Genomic DNA, 6,615 nt, shown 5'->3' with positions numbered 1-6,615 from the left:
CCGGCTCTTTACTATTTTTGTTTCAGGCTTTTCACTTTCTATTTTCACCCAGGACAAAGCCATAGTCTACCTCTCAGTCTGACACAACCCAGAGGAATTGAGTGGGTCAGAAAAGGGATCAGGGCTAGCATCTTCTTTTGTTTTTTAATTTTTTAATAAAGATTTTATTTATTTGTTTGAAAAGCAGAGTTACAGAGAGAGGGGGGAAGACAGAGACAGATCCTCCATTTGCTGGCTGAGTCCCCAAATGGCCACAATGGCCTGGGCTGGGCCAGGCTGAAACCAGGAGCTGGGACTCCATCCAGGTCTCCCACATGGGTGGCAGGGGCCCAAGTACTCGGGCCGTTCTCCACTTCCTTCCCAGGAGCATTGGCAGAGAGCTGGATTGGAACTGGAGCAGCCAGGACTACAGGATGCTGGTATTGCAGGCAGTGGCTTAACCTGCTGTGCCACACGACCCACCCAAGGAGGATTTTCTCTAAAGACAGAATGGGTAATGGCCTGCCCCAAGAAAGCTATCAATAGGACAATGGCTTTAGCAAAGAGAGATATTGTGGGGGTATGGGGTGGAGTGCTAAATAACCCACAGCGTGTAAGGGACCACCGCTCCCACAGACCACCAAGAACAGCGTGTCCTCAGGCTTGTGGCCCAGATGCTCATTCCCACCAACACACGTTTGTAGGGGACGGCTCATGAGCGGAGTCTATGAAATGAACTGACAGTAGTCACAGGGACACGGAGGTGTAACATGTTTGTGTGTGCAGTGGCATCACAGGAAGAAGTGAGCAAACCAAACCCAGCGAAAGTCAGCTCCCACGCCGTTGTCCCTCGAGACCCACAGGGGCTTGGCTCCAGGGTCCCCTCTGGATACCAGAATCCGGGCTGCTCAAGCTCCTTATGTGAAACGGTGTAGCATGTGCACAGACCTGCCCACGGCCTCCCGTGTACTTGACATCATCTCTATGGCACTTTTACTCCCTAGCATAATATAAATGTAATGGAAACCACGCTGTGCTGTGTTGTTTAAGGACCATGACAAGAAAAGAAAAGCCTATACGTGTGCAGTGCAGTAGAGATGCATTTTTCCCCCAATATTTTTGACCTGAGGTTCAGTGAATCCACAGATGTGGAGCCCACAGAGGGCCAGCTGCACTGTTCACGGCAGGGAGGAGAGAGGGCATGGAGGCCGCCTGGGGAGGTCCCTGCACAGAGTGGGTCTGCCTGGCCATGGCGTCCAGCTCCACCCCTCTTGTGACGTGAGTTTGATCTTGATCCTCCTGGGTTGATGGGAAGTGGCTTCACGAGGACGAGTGGCTTTGGAAGATCTGTCCTGAGGCACAGAACAGAACTTCAGCAGCAAAAGCTCCTTCCTGCATTTGCTCTTTTTATTTTTCTTCAAGATTTTATTTATTTATTTGAGAGGCAGAGTTAGAGATAGAGAGAGGGAGAGACAGAGGGAAAGGTCTTCCATCCACTGGTTCACTCCCCAGATGGCCGCAACGGCCAGAGCTGGGCTGATCTGAAGCCAGGAGCCAGGAACCAGGAGCTTCTTCTGGGTCTCCTGTGCTGGTGCAGGGACCCAAGCACTTGAGCCATCTTCCACTGCTTTCCCAGGCCGTAGCAGAGAGCTGGATCAGAAGTGGAGCAGCCGAGACTTGAACCAGTGCCCATAAGGGATGTCAGCACCACAGGCGGAGGCTTAGCTACTGTGCCATAGCGCTGACCCCACTAGGAGCTCTTTCAAAAATTTCCCACCAAAATAAACTCGTATTTGAATTTGTTTTTCACAATCTTTTTGAAGTACCCCAGTGCCTAAGGAGCACATCATTTTTGGTTTGGTTTGGCATCTCCTGAACTCCTCCAATGCACCCCAGAACGCCTGAGGGTCAGAGGCAGCCGTTCTGCTGGTTGGACCAGCTGAATCCAGGCCCAAGTGGGGCAGGCTGCTTGGCCCTGGGGCCACGAAAGTAGGGACTGAAAGGATGTGACCCTTGTCCTGGCAGAATGATGGCCCGTGGGATGGCGGGAAACCCTGGCTCCTTGCCTGTTTCCTGCCTTCCATGGAGGGAAAGACCCGCTGCCTGGGCACCTCCAGGGAGCCAGTGTTCCAATTCTTCCCAGCCACTCGGAAGAGAAGGGGCCAAGGCTCTGCGGGAGGACAGGGGGACGGCGCAGCGGTCCCAGTTCCCAGCAGAGAGCCAGGTGTCATTTGTGGGGGCAGCAGGTGGTGGGCTGGTGCTACTGCAGTGGGGAGCGTCTCAGTGGGTGGCCGCGCTGCACAGGGAGCCCACTGGAGCTCAAGGTGAAACTTCAGACCCCGTGGAAGTGCTGCAGTGTGGAAGCGCCTGGCTTTGACAAGAGCCCCAGGAAAACAGCCCACGAGAAGTGCGACTGCTCACAGGGTCCTGACTGCGGGTCCCCAGACAGCCCTGGAGACTAAAAGCAGTGAAGTCCCCAAGCAAGGGCAGCCGGCACGCTGCTAAGACAAAGGGGAGGATCCGGAATGTCTCAGCGCTCCTTTGCCAGCAAGGCAGAAGAGGGAGTACTGAGGACAAGGAACCCGTGGGGACATGCAAAACGAACAGACCCAGCCTGGGAGGCGGAGCCTGGCCAGCTACACCACCGTGGAACAGGGACAGCACTCCTCAGCCCTGCCAGGCCGAGGGGTCACTGGGGACAGCCAGGCTGGCCAGGCCTGGCTCTCGGGCTGCCCTGCCTCAGGGCGAGCATGGGGCCTGAGCAGACCTGTCGCTACATCCCAAGGCCTGAGACGCTGTCCCTGACACGACACTGTGAAATATATATTTGGCTCCATCCCACTCCTAAAGTTGTGGGAATCCCCGAGGTAAAAAATGTCCTTTTGTGTGTTAATGAGATGATTGGTGGCTGGCAGCCCTAGCTGGCCTCAGGTTGGAGCTTGTCACCAGAAAGACCGAGGCAGGGCTCAGGTCTCTTCCCGGGAGCCGAGAGAGGCTGAGGCTGAAACTGACGACCAACGGCCCATGATTTGAAAAAACACAGCTGAATGTATGGAGGCTCCTAGCCAGCAGGACGGGGACGCCTGAGCCCCTGCCCACATGCCTTGTTCTGTGCAGTTCTCCACTGGATCCTTCCTAATAGCCTGTGTAAAAAGCCGGCTAAGGCAAGTCACGTGTTTGCCTGAGCTCCGTGAGCCGCCCTGGGAAACCATGCTCACCTGGGGAGGGCGCGTGGGAAAGCAGATTTATGGCCGGTGAGAGGCAAGGTAAAATGGCCTGCAGCGTGCAGCCCGGGGCAGCCTTGTGGGACTGGGCCCTCAACCTGTAGGATCTGAGGTCTGAGGCCAGTCTCCAGGTAAATTGCATCAGAGTTAAATTGAATTAGAGGACACCAGCTGGTGTCTGCTTCAAGAAGAATTGATTGGGGGGGGCACAATCTCCACTCGATTTAATGGCCAGAGGTCACGGAAGTCTCCTGTGTTGACTGTTGTGAGAGCAGTGGCCATAGCTCCTGCTGGCTTTTTGGATCCTGTGTCTCGACCCCAGGCAACCTTTGGGGATGAAGGGAACAGGCCAGGATGCTAAAGGGCACAGCTCTCCAGAGGCCCTGGGAGGGGGGGATCCCTGGGGGCGGACCCCCAAGGGGAAGGTATGACTTTCAGGGGGTCCTGGGGCCTGCTACCCTTTCCCACAGCAAAGAGTCTCCCGTCTACCATGCCGTAGCAGGTTGCTCCAGATCCACGTCTTCCTCAAAGGCAGACACCGAAGGAAATGAACAGAAACAAGCCAGGATCTGAGCTGCCTGCGCCAGGGCTGCCCAGGCTGCTACCCAGCCAGGCCTCAGCCCTCTAGAGGCCGCCCTACTGCGTGGGCAAGAGGTGTGAATGCAGAAAGTGGTCTCTGAGATATAACTGACCAACCAGCACTCAACAGTGTTCTGCATTAATGCCTTTTACACCTTGGCTCATCAGACAGGTAATTAGCCGGAGGGTTAGCTTCCCTGGGCAGAGACCGCGCATTGCTGCCAGTGCTTGGCGTGCCATAGGCGCTCAGCTGGTGCTGAAGGAATGGAGAAATGGATGGGCTTGTCCCAGATCACCCGGCAATAAGTGGGGCTGGAGGGGCGCTTCAGTCTCCAAATGCCAAGCCGGTACCTTTCCCCAGCCCGCCCCAATTCCCTTCCACTCCGGGGGCCGGTGGGGCAGACGGCAGAACTGGCCTCCTAAGCCCACGGGGCTGGCTGCTGTGTCAGCTGGAACAGACCTGTGGACTGCTTGCCACTATCTGGGAGAAAACATAGATAGCACTGGGCTCCCTGCACTTTACTCCCTCGGCTTAGGGCCGCGGAGCCTTCAGGCAGCTCTGCCGGGCAAAGACGTCAGGGCGCCTAGGCACAGCCCCTCCCCGAGGCAGCCCTGCTGACCCCGGGACCTTGCGGGACAGCGGCCCAGAAGCGCGCAGCCCAACGGCCGCGCGGCGCCCTCTAGTGCCGGGCTACGGGGCCCGCGCGGTGCCGCCCGCCGCTCCAGCTTCCCGCGGCCGCGGCTCGGCGCGGGCTCCCAGGCCAGGGGCGGGATTCGGGGAGGCTAGAGGCGGAGCCCAGCAGGGGGGCAGGCTCTGAGAAACTCTCGGCCTTCGGCGGCTTCCCGGCCCGGGAAGTGAGCCGGGGTCGGCGGCTGCAAACAGGAAGTAGGGCGGTAACAAAGGGCGCGGGGGCGGGGATGCGCGGGACCTCCCGGGCGCCGGGCGGCGGCGGCGGCGGCGGCGGCAGCGGCAGGTGGAGGACTGACCCCGGCCAGCGGGCGCACCTGCCTCTTCCGCCGCCGCTTGGGGCTCGGGACCTGCCGGATCCGGCCGGGCCATGAGGCTGGGCGGTGTGCCCTGGGTGACCACGAGGGCGTGGTCGCCCGAGGCAGTCCTCTGGACCTCCCAGGCGCATCCCTCCGCGGCTAGGGACAGTCACAGTTCCGAATGAATCACTTCCATCCCCTTCCCGGAATGCGACAGGCCACGTGGGGCGGAGGGCTGGGTCCGCTGATCCTGCAGACCCCATGGCAGAGGGGGCGGGGAGCGCTGTGTCCCCAGCAGAGGTGGAGCCACAGGTCCGCTGCTGCGGCCCGCCCCCGGCCAGCAGGCAGGCGGGAGAAGGACCCTGGCTGAGCCGAGAGAAAGGGCTTTCCTCCCTCCTTCACTGCCCCTCCCTTAACCGCTCTCTGCAGCCGCCTCCAGGTGGTGACCAGCCAAGAGCCCTGGAAAAGCAGCTGTCCTCAGGGCTGGAGGTCATTGTGGGGTCAGATTTGTTCTCCAGACAGGGCACTGGCTCCAGGCTGTTAAGGAACTGATAAGCTCTGAATTCTCTTGTAAAATACCCATGGAAATTAATGCTGGCATTTGCTAACCCAGGGCCAGCACCTCATAGTGAGTCTCCAGCTAGCACCTGGCTGTTACTACCCAGCCTCGGGGACCTCTCGCACACCTGTTTACTCAAGGAGTCAGCAGTCTTGGGTACCTTACTGATGAGAAGCCAGTGAAGGTTGGGAAGTGACCTTCAGGAAGTCCTGGGAGCCCAGTGTTGGGGCCGTTCCCACCCCAGGTGCCTGGCCCAGCTTCTGCTGCATTGCTGGAGACGGAGGTGGGCACAAGCTACAGGTGGGAGCTGCTCGAACCGAGTCCAGGCACAGGGCCCCACCTTCCCTAGAAAGCCAGTGTGGCAGCAAGCTCGGGTGGCTCCCTGCCCAGGGTGTCAGAGCCCCCAGCCGTCTCCAGGGCCCTCCTGAGAGGGTCAGGCAGCCCGTGCTGCCCAGCACAGCCTGGTGGTGTGGACGTGCGGGACTGCGGGTGTCCTACCTGGCCCCCACATGGGAGCCTCGTCATCTCGCCTTGTGTCCTGGCCCAGTTTCCCCCGCCCCCCAGGGCCCGGGAGCTGCTTTCCTGTTTCATTTTGGGCAGGAAGAGTGAGGTCGTGTTGTTCTTCCCCCTGCTGCCGGCTCAGGCTGTGGGAACGGTTCCCTGAATGCTTTCCTGTTTGATACCCTGTGTGTGCAGCGCAGGGAACAGGGAGCGAGGAGTGGGGCGTGGAGTGTGGAGTGTGAGCATGCTCCTGGGTCCCTGGCATACGCGTGCGGGTGCAGGTGCGGGTGCAGGTGCACCTTGTCAAGGAGAAGAGCAAGGTCAGGAGGGCTGCCTGCACTTGGAGCCCACTGGGTGGGAGGGGAGCTGGGAGCATCTGCTCAACTTTTTGTCAATGGCTCATTTTTTTCATCATGTGGCTCTCCATGGGGGATGTTTGTGGTTGTGAAGAGAGGGCGGTGGCACCCTAGGGACTATCCTGCACAGCGGAGGAAGCCAGGCATGAAGCAGAGACTGGAAGCTCCCTCCTTAGCACCCCAGCCAGAGGAACCTAGCCTGCATCTCCCCATCCCTGCATTCCTTAATAAACTCCTGCTGCCACCGCAGCTGTTAAGGGCAAACCCAAGGCCAACCCCCTCCTGCTCCACCCTCCTGGGGCCAATGCCCTGCCGAGCCAGCCAAGAAAGAGCAGGGCCCCCTGTCCACTACACCCTCCCGAGGGCAGGAGGAGCCACGGTTGAGACCCCATTGTCTGACAAAGGAAAAAACGAGCAGGACTGAGGGGTA

This window comes from Oryctolagus cuniculus, chromosome 12 (assembly GCF_964237555.1).
Source record: "Oryctolagus cuniculus chromosome 12, mOryCun1.1, whole genome shotgun sequence".
Lineage (NCBI taxonomy): Eukaryota > Metazoa > Chordata > Mammalia > Lagomorpha > Leporidae > Oryctolagus > Oryctolagus cuniculus.
This window is presented reverse-complemented; position numbering follows the sequence as displayed.